The sequence below is a fragment of the Peromyscus eremicus genome, chromosome 3, assembly GCF_949786415.1.
Source record: "Peromyscus eremicus chromosome 3, PerEre_H2_v1, whole genome shotgun sequence".
NCBI classification, from domain to species: Eukaryota; Metazoa; Chordata; class Mammalia; order Rodentia; family Cricetidae; genus Peromyscus; species Peromyscus eremicus.
In genome coordinates, this window is record NC_081418.1 from 108,638,612 (window position 1) to 108,652,375 (window position 13,764).

Here is a 13,764-nt window from a genome sequence, read left to right on the forward strand (position 1 = left end):
AGAGGTGAAAATGCATCCTCAGGTGTATATGTATAACAAAAAGCAGGATATGCATATAGAATTTGGTTCTAAATATGGATTTGGGCATCCACTCAGGATCTTAGAATGTATCTCTCACAGGGATGAGCTCAGAACTCGCGGTTGTTTATTTATTATTTTGGATCATTTTTTAAAAATCAGATGTGATGGCACACAGTCATAAACCTAGCACTAAGGATGGAGGCAGGAAGATCCCTGAGGTTTACTGACCAGCTAGCCTAGTCTAATTAATGAGCTTTAGGTAAGTGAGAAACCTTGTTTCAAAGGAGTACATAGCATTCATTAGAATGGCACCCCCAAGTTGTCCTCTGGCCACCACACACATGTGTACACACAGATTTATACACCCCCATACACAACATTCAAGTGCCCATGTATGCATGCATACACACACATTTTCAAAAATTAAAAATGCGTGTGTCCGCACAGATACAGGAGCTCTATTGTGTACTCATTGTCAACTGAGCTGTAATGCAGCAGTTTTCCTAAAGCCTGAAATCTCTTGCTGCCTCTGCAGTGACATTTAGGTAGATAATTAGCTAATATTCACTGCAATGGAGTTTAAGAAAAGGCTCTCACCCCACACTCTGGATGGCTTACTAAAAGGACAGTTGGGCATAGTAATCCTGCCAATATCATTACAAAAGAAATATCATGTCTCTTTATCTAAACTAGATTTTATGTATTTTTATTGTATGTGTATGATGGTTTCATCTACATGTTTATATGTGTACCATGTGTGTATCTGGTACATGTGGAGGTCAGCAGAAGGTGTCAGATTCCCTGGAATTGGAATTATGGACGGTTGTGAGGCACTATGCTGGTACTGGGAACTGAACCCAGCTCTCTGGAAGAGCAACATAAGCTCTTAACCAGCAAGGCATCCTTCCAGTCCAGAAATGCCTTTTCTTATCCACTGGTAATCACCACTTCCTCTAAGCAAATAGGTCGGAGGTCACTGTTTGATATGTGTCTCACTTCCTATGCTCTGCAAAATACAGAAACCAGAAGGAACCACTCAGTGTTACCTCACAGCATCTAACTATTTCTCATCAATGAAGCTCTAAATACAAAAGAAAACAGAAGTTGCCAGGTCCCATCTCATGCAATCCCTACATCTGTCATGGCTCTCAGTGGGGACCACAAGTGGGCAAAGAATTAGCTGCCGGGTTTGTGGATCACCTCCTGGAATTGGGATGTTGGTAGGGATAGCGTGAGGTGTTGTATGAAGGTCAATTTCAAGCTACATACAAACCTCCAGTTAACTGGCAGTGGGGAGCAGCACCGCTGATTTTACCAAGGCCCCTGGAGTTACTCAGCTGTATTAAACTATTAGGAGGAAAAATGAAAATCAAAATAGATGACATCCATTTGAGGTGTGCTACTTGAAATGCGTTCACTGGGAGTGTTAAATTCAATAGAGATGACAAGGTCAGCTGAGATCCACTGCCGTACGCCAAGCAGATCAACGCTCAGGTGCCCACTGCAGGACATTACTGCACACTTCATTAGATTATACTCCTAACCTGAAACAATAACTACTAAGTTCCAAACTGCATTTGAGGGCTGGATAGCATCCCTCTGAGGTACTTTAACCTTGGGGTGGGGAACTGAGTGAGAACTGATTAGTCTCCTAAAACTTGTTGGAGCTGAGAACTCACAAACTGATGCTCAGACAGCACATTCTGAATTCCATCGTGATTTCAACTCAGCTAGGGACTCAGATCACTTTGTGTCTGCTCCCAATTGCTGATGTCCATTGAGGCATTACCTTGAAGTCACACTCACATTTGCGATGCTGCTCTGAGCACAGAGGGTTGTTTACATTAAGAACGTGTCTGCCTTGTGACCCCATGGCCCAATCTGCCATCAGCTAACTTGAGCCAGAATTCATTTTTACCTGTACCGTGTTCAGGGCATGAAGTTTAACGTGACCAGTGAGAATATGACCACACATTTCCAACCTTTTCAGTCCTGTGTTTCAACTTCATCTTTTTGCTGCCCTGTCCTTACAGGCTAAGGGTCTATGTTCCTTGATCAATCTTGTGCTTTCTTGAAATGACAACATTCATTCAGACATGGTTTTTTACCTCCCTGCCCCGCCAGATATCATCTGTCTTTCAGACACAGGAAATGTATGCAATGACACCCACTACATTTTTGTCCCAATGGATGAATTTGTTCATTCAGTTAATGAATATTTCACTCAGTTGATAATACTGTTTGAGTGCTGTGTATCTACTATGTGTCTGCTATTGCTAGAGGAGGACTTATGGGAGTCATCGGAAGTCACATAAGATTAGAGGTAAGAGATAATAAACAAGTAATCCAAACACCTACTTTCGGAACGTGAATAAGGCAATGTTGTTAGAAAATTGAGCATGTTCTTGTATGAGGTAGTCCTTGAATATCTTATGAAGAGATAGGATTTGTAAAGATACCTAAAAGGATTAAAGGAAAGAATATCTCTGACCAGATAGACAACACACACAAGCTTCTTAGAGGCAAGAAAAAAAAAAAGATTAGTAAAACAGAGTCCTGGGCAAAAGATAAGTAGTCAGAAATGGGCAGAGATGGGTTTTATGATACATCCTTGGCCCAGGTCAGGAGTTTTGTTACCTGAGTGATGAGAACCTATCCCAGAGTTTATTATGTGAAGGCCATCACCACTTTAACTGTTTGTCCTGATGGAAATGTTCCTTTCTGCCCAAAGTGTAGCCTAGGGCAAATTTGCTTGACCATGACTGGATCTGAGTTCAAGTCCCAGCTGTGTCACTTACTGTCCTACTTTAAATACGTTAATCCCTAACTCTAAAACTCAAAATGGGGATAGGGAAAGGCACATAGTATCTGCCTCGAAGTAATCTAAGAGAGCATATCAAATCTGTAACATAGAGCAAACATTATTTCCATTCATTCATTCATGCATGCATGCATTAATGCAACTAACCTTATCCAACCATTGCTCCTCTGCCCCTTCATAGGATCATTTTTTATTACTTATATATTAGTCTATATTATTTTTAAGGCATTTGACTTTCTGTCATTATTGCCTCCTATGTTTTTAATGTGAAGAATTTTCCAGTTTTCTATTTCTCGCCTCTTTCTATACTTCTTAAAACCAAACTCCTACCCTAAGAATCTGTGAGGAGAAGGAGAGATGGCTCATCATTTAAGAGCACTGGTCATCTTCCTCCAGAGGACCTGAGTTCAATTCCCAGCACCAACATGATAGCTCACAATCATCTGTAACTCCAGTTCTGGGGGAATCTGATTCTTCCCTGTGTGGTGATATTTTATTTGTGCTGAAATGTGATATTTTATTTCTATGTTAATAAATAAAGTTTGCCTGGAGATCAGAGGTCATAGCCATAAGCAGAAGTCAGGCAGTGGTAGCACATTCCCTTAATCCAATCACATGCAGGCAGAGTCTCTGTATGGTCAAGGACACAGCCAAGCGTGGTGACACATGCCTTTAATCCTAGTACCAACCATAGAGACCTGGAGGTCTGTATAGACAGGCAGTGATGAGGAAGTGATGTAGCTGGGCTTAGAACCAAAGAGAAGGCAGAACAGGAAGGCAATAAAGGCACAGGTTAGACAGGAAGAGGCTCTCTTGGGAAGCTACAGAGAGGTGGTGAGCTAAGGTTAGTTGACGGCTATTTCTCTGATCTCTACAGCTTTCACTTCTGTATTTGGCTCTGTGCTACTTATTTAATAAGACTGTTTAAAAATTTGTCTACATCCCTGGGCACCAGGCACACATGTGGCACACAGACATACCCATAACACCCATATACATAAAATAAAAATAAATATTTGCTGGGAGGTGGTGGTACATGCCTTTAATCCCAGCATTCAGGAGGCAGAGCCAGGTGGATCTCTGTAAGTTCAAGGCCAGCCTGGTCTACAGAGCAAGATCCAGGAGAAGCACCAAAAACTATACAGAGAAACCCTGTCACACACACAAAAAAAAGAATCTGTGAGGAGCACATAGATGGCGGATTCCCACTCACTCAGAAAACCCTAAGTTTCTGTCCCTAAAGCATTTGAAGGATGAGATGTTGTGATGCTAGGTCAGCCTTTAAGACACTAGACATTGTGACCTGGCATTAATTCAATCATAAGTTTGACAGTAGTAATCAACCACACTGGTGACTACAGGACCATTTCTTATAGTAGTCTAACACTTTACAGTGTGGACTGGGTCATGCTTTTATACCCTCTGGTTGCCTTTCAACCCAAAACAGACCATCTCAGAAGACTAGTTTAGTTCCCTGACTGAGATCCCTAAAATATCCACCATTCAAACTTCTTTAGCTCTCTAACAAACCCACGCTTCCTTCTTGATAGTGACTTGGAACTGTGGTTAATCTGTTTTTATTGGTTTTTCTCTACAGAGCTAAGACTCACTCAACATAGACTTCTATCTTACAGAGGCATTACAATAATACATACTCTAAACTGTAACAAAAATTCATTGTCCACATTGATTTAAACCTGAAGGCAGAAGTAAGTAATTCTTGGTGTATAATATTGTGGCATCCCCTTTGAGAGCTACTAAAATAAGGAGAGCTGAACCCTTGATTTTTATTTCCAATGACAATAATTGCTCCTGAGGTAGTATCACACAGACAATAATATTTTCCCTGTATAAAACTCCCAGCCCCGCATTTGATCAAAATCTTGCAGTGCCTGAGGAGGTTCTGATCTTTCCTTAGAACTGTCTATGTCTCAGGTCACTGTGTCCAGACAGGTGTCTGACTCTCATAAAAGATTTCTCAGAATGATACTTCTTGTAAATTCAGTCCCATGTACTCAAAGTTCTGATGGCCACTCAGAGCGTGGCAAAATCCAATATGATGTTCACAAACCCTGTGAAACAGTGTGTCCCAATGCCGCTTTGCTCTGCTGGTAAAATCTCTGACAGCATGTTCTAACAACATTCCTTGAAGACTATGAGACCAGCAGTCAAACTAACGATGGAAGGTAGAAACGGGAGCTCTGAAGACTGAGCAGCCACACTGAAATGATCCCCTGTGTTTTGATGGCCACTTCTGCTCTCTATTCTCACACAGTGTCACTTACAAGAGTGTTCTGTGTTCTCTCCCCTCTTTAGTCTTCTTGAGAGGGCTTTGTGATGGTGCTTTTGGAATCTCTCCCATGGTTCCTCTACTGGATGTACCTCCTGGAATGCTTTTCTAACAGTAGCAAGAAGAAAGCATTTATTCACAATCTTTTACAGCAATTGCTTTACCTGCATACCCTTAGAGTTTTATTCCTCAGCTATTCTGTAACCCTATTGAGAGAAATGTTCTGTCAGTAGAAAAAAAAGAAAGTTGACTCAAGGCCTCACTGTTCCATTTCCAAATCAAACTGTAAAAATGAGGAAGGTTTAGATTTTTCCAGAGTTTTATGGTGAATCCCGCATATGTGTGTATGTGTGTATGTATGTGTTTGTGTTTGTGTACATATGAATTCATGTTGTTTATGTTCATGCATATGCAGGTGCAGAGATGTATGCAAAATATGTGTGGACGCCTGAGGAAAGCCTTGAATATTGTTCCTTAGGCACAGTCCATTTTTGTTTGTTTGAGACACTCCTCGTTGGCCTGAAGCTAGCCAAGTAGGCTAGGCTGGCTAGCCAGGAGGCCCTGGGGACCCTAGTGTCTCCACTCCCCCAACAGGATAGCCCCCAGGCATAACAATACATGTCACTCTGTCCAGTTGATGTTTTCAATGTGGGTTATGGGCATGGAACTAGGGTTCTCATGCTTGCATGGCAAGCATTTTATGTGGTATTTTAATTCCACAGTTATGCAATAAAAGTAAAGCTTGCTAGAGAAAATATAGAGTGAGAAAAATATTAAGTCACTGCCTTCAGGAGGCTGTAAGAACCTAACTTGCCAAAGTCCTCCCCGTTTATCCTCTGGAAGTCTTTCTCCATGGTATATCTGCACTTTCTGTCATAGTATAGTTATTGAACCTCATTCTTTAGCCTTCTGCAGTGACCTCTCCCATGACCCCAGTTGGAATGTATTTTTCAGCTCTTGACCTTTTTTGATACACGACCAGCATTGGCAATGGGTTAGCAAACATGGTACTAGTATAAAAATTGTTCCTTCAAGTGTGGGTTTGCTCTATTCTGGAAAAAAAAATGTTTAGGGACTGTCTGTACCCAGGTGATCACCATTAGGACAGTGTGAACTACTGATGCAAATTCCCTAGAAGTCATTGCTGCTTTACTCACCTGAGTTCAAGAGACATTTGTCACATAGCATCACTGTAGCCAGAACCAACTAATCCATTCAGAAACATAGACTAGGGGCTCCTATATTCCTTTCTGAGTTTCTGTATTCTCTTCCTCATTTTTCTGGGTTAACCATCAACAGTTCATCTACTTGCCAGGAAACATCCATGTCCTGTGGTGTTTAAGCCTAATGATCAGTACAAATTTATCATTTGCTTGGGAAGAAAATATTGTACAGTATATGTATGAGTAAGTATAGTAAGCAGAAATTAAAGATTATAAATTAATCAAAATTCATTTGGATCAGTGACTTTACATGCACAATGCTGTAATTATAAATCCATCAAAATGTGAGAACTTCTAAAGGATGAGACCAAAACCATCTATGATCTGCATATGTAGGTATTCAAACACCTCATTATTTAGCATAGCAAGTAAATTTGGAGCAGTGTGGAATAAATATACAGCAAAAACTAACATGCCTTTACTTGTAAGAATGCTTAACCTCTGCCTGTTTGAGGAGATGCTGGGCTGGAGACTGGGTCTACAGGGGAGGTTAAGAAAATAGCAGTCTGTACTCAGCTCATACACTAAATGCACACATGCATGCCTCATCTTACAATTCCTTTCACCTGCCAAACTCAGCAATTTTTCTAATAAACGCAGTGAGTCACTTTCTTATTCCCCTTCCCAAACATTGTCTCCTGTGTTCCAGAACAAGTTCACAATCTAACATAGCCAAAGGATGCTTCAGGAGTTCTAAACTATCTCTACTTACAGAAAAGCAATTCCTAGATTTTATCTCCTGCAGCATAAAGAGGGACAACTAAAATAAACTAACCCATAAACAAAATTGCCTGTCCCTAGGAAGCCTCTGTAGGAAGTCAGAAATCAGGCCCCAATTTGACACCATCACGATATGACAATTTCACCTCTTGTGGCAGACAGAAAAATCAGTAAATTTTCCTTAAAACTTCACTTACTCCATTTCAAAGACTGACTTATTACGGAGGTAATGTCTTTAATATTTTTAAGGGATGCAAACCTTTACCTTTAAAGCAAGATTGGTAAAGGCAGACTGTGGTGCATGTTTGTGTACTGCATGTTTCATACATGGACTTGACAGTTTTTATTACCCATTGATATGCAGAAAGTTGAATATCCAAATTTATTTTGATTACTTCCTGGCTTTAGAAACTCCAGCATCTTTAAAGATCTTATTTAGACAACTAAAGGCAAGTCAAATAGCCAATGGAATTTAAAGGAACTTTCCAGTAGAAATCACTAACCTCCTAAGTGTCAGAATGGTCTCCACAGGAAAAATCTGTTAAAGAAAATGATCATTCCCCAATTTATAATCTTGCATCCACATTCTCTCACTTGACCCTTTATCGGACTATAAAAGAAGACACAACTTATTGTATAGCTTCACAGTTGAAGGACTATCACGTCTATTACGGTTCATACATGAAATTCCCCTAGAAGGCTCATATGTTGACCACTTGATCATCAATTCACAATTCACAGTATTGTTTTGGAAGGTGGGGGAGGCTTTAGGAGGTGGACCCTCTCTAGATGAGCAGGTCACTGGAGGGTGAGCATTTACAGGTCCTGCCTGGTCCCTGGCCCCTTTCTTTCTTTCTACTTCCTAATCACAGTGATGTAAAGAACTTCCTCTTTCTCCTGTTTCATGGTATGGCATCCTACTTGAGACCAAGTGATATGAACATTTGGAATCATGAGCCGAAATGAATCTTTCTTACCTTAAGTTCTTACTGGCAGACATCTTGTCATAGCAATAAAAAAGGAACTAAGATAATTTGGGGGAAATTAAGCCCCACTCAGTGCCATAATTAAAACTTGAAAACAATCTTTTTACTCTAAGTTCAAGGTTCTTCCACTAGAGTGTAGTGGTGGTCATTGTAGCATACCACTCAAGCCAACATTTTTGTTGGCCATAAAGATGTCTCCTTGCCATGTCAGCATCCTATTGACTACAATGAAACTAAGTTCCATTATTAAACATTTTAGGACACAACCATCCCTTCTAGAAGTCTGCATTTTTCAATATGCATATAAAATCTACCTCTACCATGAAGCCTTTACAAGGTCCATCTTTCTCACTCAATCATATTAAAATTTAACCCTTCCTAAATAAATTAAACTAATAAAACTTTGCACTTCTAGTTTGAGAAAATGTGCACCACACATGTCTGTGTGCCTGCTATTAGGTTACATCAGCCACCTTTTTTACCAATTCTCTTCCCTCTTACCAACACATCACAACTCATTTGAGTTTGACTTTAAACAACAACAACAACAAAAAGCTTCCTCACTGTGTCAGCTGAAAAGGTTACTTTGTTAGCCTTTAGCCAGCTCCATCTTCCTTAAAAACACATCCTGAATACCAGGAGAGATAGAAAAATACAAGTACCAGTGAAGAAGTTTATAAGCTCCTTCTGGTACCCAAGAGCATGATTATTGGAATAACTACAGACTAAGATGAAAACAGGTTCACATTCCAATTCTCTATTGTTCTAGCTAAGCAGCTTTGGGCAAATCAAAGCAGCCCTGTTTCCCTCTGTTTCCTAATTTAAAACGCACATAAATTTTCAAATAGTGAATGGACCTTGCATGCCCAGCACATAGTAGGCACTCAGTTTAGTGCTGCTTGGTTTTTTGGTGCTGGTATTGTTGCTCCCTTTGCTGGTGTTCTTATTAATAAAATACCAACCTCTGAGGAAATGTATTTATCTACCATGACTTTATTTTTTTACTTCCAGCTATCTTTGTGTTCTCTCCAGCCACATCCATGGGGCTACCAGCAGGTTTCCTAGTACAATTATAACTAGTGAATAATGTATCCAGAGTGCTAATTTAGTCTAGCCTTTGTTCCAGCCTTCCCACTGGCCAGACTTCTAGATAGGTGGAAGAGCTGGGCAGAAATAAGAAGAGTCTCTTTCTTCATCTCACATATCTGGAAGGATTTGTTTTGTTTTGTTTTCTGGGAACAGTGAATCTTATCTGAAGCTCAAAGTAACTCTCAATAAGGGAAGTCATTCATGGGAAGCATGAGAAGTCTTCCTAAAATTCAAAGGCAAGCTAAGCCACTAATTCCCCTGGCAACTCTCAGAAGAATGGGAAAGCAGCAATTGGAAAACAAGAAGGATAGAATGGTAGAGGCTTGGAGTTGAGAGCTGACATTGAAATGATGTTGACAGGTTGAAATCAAGCCATCACACTAAGAAAATTTGAACCTTAGACGGGTGCTCTCCAGTCAAGGCAGCTTCACATACTTTTAACCACTGATCCTTCTCACATGAAGCCTGTGAATCTTAGTGAGACCATGGCTTAGGAATCTAGAAAGTGCGTGTGTTGAAGATGAAGAATTCCATTACCGCACCAAGAAGTGTGTGGCAATGCTTGCTTTTATTTTTCATCTCTGTTTACCTTATCTTGTAGGCATGTTGAAAATGAATCTAGGCTCTTAAAAGTAGCTCATTATCTGGCTGGTTGTGCAGGAGTTGCTATTTTGGACTCCCTCTGAGTTTCCATCTTTCTGATGGGTATTTTAATGGCTTATTAAATGGCACACACACACACACACACACACACACACACACACACACTCATTTTTTTCCAGCCTCTATTTCCATGTATGCTGAAGAATTTGGAGATTGCCCTTATGTTCACAATTAATGCTGAATAAAAAGTCATGCTCATCCCAGAGCACGGGAGAGGTTATTTTTATGTGAATTGGGATGCTGGTGAGTGTGTGAAATAGTACTAACACTGAGCTATACACTTTACTTTAAAAATGTGTTTGTGTGAGTATGTTTTGTATGTATGTATGTATGCATGTATGCATGTGATGCAGGGGCACATGTGTGTGAAGATTCCTATATGCATGGAAGTCAGGGCATATCAGGTGTCCTGCTCTATCACTTACTGCCTTGTTCCCTTGGTGCAGGGTCCCTCACTGAACCTGAAGCTAGGCTAAGAGGCAGTAAGCATCAGTAACCCTCCTGTCTCTACCTGCCATAGCATTGAGGTTACAGGCATGCTGTGACTATGCCCATCTTTCTGTGGGTGCTATTAATCCAAATTCAGGTCCTCATGCTTGCAGAGCAAGCACTCTTAGCTACTGGGCCATCTCCCCAGCCTCCCTAAACTTCTTTGAAAAGACTAATATCACTTAGTCTTCATAGAGGAAACAAGTATTGTTTCATTGCCAGTAGGTTTTTGGTTCCTACTAAGTGCCAGGCACTGTGTTCAATGCTGGGCTTACAGTTCTATGTGCCATCATTTTCTAAATCCATCTTCAATTCAGGGACCTTCAGGGCCTTAAATGACTTGGCTGCAGTCACAGCATGATCAACAGTATGTATTTTTCGGAATCTAAATCCCATGTTCATTTCCACAAAATAAATCTGTACTTCAGATGGGCTCAAGGGATCACCTGATTCAATACCTTTACTTTACATATGAGGAAAAATAATCATTTGTCCCAAGGTTATAATTTATAAATGATGTCATTAGGGTGGATAATCAAATCCCCTATTGCCTAATATTATATTATTCTTATCCAAAAGGGTAACTAGATTTATCATGTATTTTTAGGTCATCCCTAAATCCCACTTTCTTCCCTAAAAAACATGCTAATAAATTCCTTCTCTAGCTGAATCCTCTCTGGGAAGTTGATCTTAGAATATAGAGGAAGACATAGGAATTGCTGACTATTAATAATAGTGACAAACTTTCATAGGAAGAATCACCTTAGGACACACACATAGATGCTAATGACAAATTACTTGGGTCCACCCAACATTACAGACATTTATGAGAATTGTTTGTAAATAAATAAATACCCACAAGGTTTTGTGAAATGGAGCAGCAATTTTTGGATAGATTTTGGGGGTAAAGTTGAAGATGGAATGAAGAACTTTGGGGTCTGTTTCCTTTTAGACCTGCAGTGCCCAATGAGTAAGAGATGATAGCCAAGTGAGTGAATAAAACAATTTTACCAAACCACTCTCCAAATTAGTTTTAGCCTGTGTTGAATGTTCTTCATGACCATGATAGATGCAGCTCAGCAGACAGATTCTTCAGGCCCTTTCGGTCAACATCTGTCAATGCTGCACTGACAGGCATCTTCTCAGAATGCAAACTGGACCATTGGGTTTACAAGAAAATGCAGACTCCATCAGACATCCCTTGAGATGCTTCAACATGAGCCTCCTCCATTCGTCCAAACACACCAAGTTCCTTCCTTGATCCCTTATAGCCCTCTGGCCATGCTAGTGTGCCTTGAATTCTACATCTCACCAAGTTCTTTCTTACCTCTGAACCACAGCACATGATATTCTCTGCTCTTAAAGTGTTCTCTCTTTACTCAGAAAACTATTTTGTATCCTTCAAAGTCTTGGCAGAAGTATCTCTCTGTAGAGAAGCTCTGGTAATTCACAAACAGGAGTCTCTTCCTGCATCCTCATAGCCTATCTACCCTTCACAAAACTTATATTTATTGTTCATGCATTATTTATTTGTGCAATTGGCTATTTAATATGCTGCATGAAAGGAGGTACTATATCTATTATTTTGACTGCTTTTCCTGGCTTATGATCATGGCTTACTAACTATTATTGTATGCATATATCAGTGGCCTCTAGTAAATCCTTTAAAATCCAGTAATTAATGTGTCATTTCTGGCCTGCATTAGAAATCTGTAAAGCAGGCACTTCTTTTATTCATCTTTGTTATTCCCATAATACTCTTATTATTCCCATAATAACTTTGTTATTCCCATAATACCTTTTGTGGTTCCTAACACAAAACAGATGTTAAGTAGTATGTATGCACAAACCATCTCATTCAGAAAAACAATCCAGAAAAGCAACTGATACAAAGGAATGGAACACACATCTGACAGATGGGGCTAGATTCCTCAAATGAAGGAGAGTACTTCTCTATTGCCCTGCCTGCCTGTCTGACTTCTTAAACAAGCTAATGTACCCCTGTGGCTTTGTTTACTTTCCCTTGGTGTTGGTGAATACTACTTTAATTCAGATATCATTAATTCAAAAAAATCTCATTATCCCCTGCATGAAGATATCAGCAGCCTAACTGGTAGTTACTTCCATGGAGACCAGATCTCTTAAGACATTTAAATATAAATCAAAAGAGAATGAAGACTAAAAGTGACAGTGACAGCCTTTTGGCCAGAAGTCAGCATCCCCTAGAGAGCATTCCCTTTGCTAAATACAGTTTGAAGTCTAGACATTTAAATGGGATTTTAGTAGGCATGGTGGTAACATAGCTAAGGGAACTAATGTGGTATTTGCACAGGGAGACACTATTGTGTTCTTCCTCAACCTTTCACAAAGAAAGCTTGAAGTAGCTGCACCTGCAAGGGATAGAACCTGAAGAAACTGTGGGGGAGAACCTGCCTTATTCCACTGTAGGACATTGCACTCCAGCAAGCCAGGCTGATGAAGCCTTGGTGCTCAGAGAGGTCTTTGGTGAGTTAGTCTCTCACTGCCTACCCCATGTGTGATTCCCAGAGCAGCAGCTCTGCATCAGCTGAGAGATGCTTAGAAATGCAGAGTCTCTGGCCTCAAACCTCCTGGTCAAATGTACAATTTACCAAGATCCTATCCCAACCTTTTTCAGGGATTTGGTGCACACTTATGCTGCAAGTTACATCAAGAGGAGAGAAGAAATGGAGGGGAGGATGAGAGGGAGTGGTAGCACCTTTTCACCAGAGTCAGTATCACAAAGAACAGAACCGTTAGACCATTAAGTTACAAAAATCCATATGACATCATCCTCCCCCATGGTACACCCTGTGCTTTTTTGGATGAAGCAGGGTCGAATCCAAGGCTGACTCTGAGAGGAAGGCTTTCACAAGGATTTTATGAATTCCAGAATAAGTCACCAGCTGCTTCAAAGTCTTTCTGCCCACATCTCTGTGGCAGGATGGGGTGAGGTAAAGTACAGTAAAAACCTATCATTTGATATTGCAAAGATATAATAAACTAGTCAGCACCTAACCGTGACAGCTCAAAAACAAATTCCCAGACAAGAAAAACAATCCCCCATTCATACCTAATAGCCTTGTTTACAAGGAGCCATAACTGGGTCTCTGAGATGGAGGAACAGATAAGGAAGAGGATCAAAGTGTGTATCTAGGAAAGAACAAAAAAAGAAAAAGAAAATTCACTGTGTTATCTTACTATGAAACAGTGTCTATTTGTATAGAGACAAGAGAAATATTCAGAGAAATGTTGGAGGTTTAGACTTTGTTTTAGTTCAATCAATTTTAATTTTTGAAATTAAAAAGTTTGACACTGTGGGGGTGGAGAGATGGATCAGTGTGTTAAGTGTTGACAAGAATGAGTGAGCACCTGAGTTTGGGTCTCAGAACCCTTGTAAAGACAGACATGGCTGTGCTCAACTGTAATCTCAGTGCACCTGTG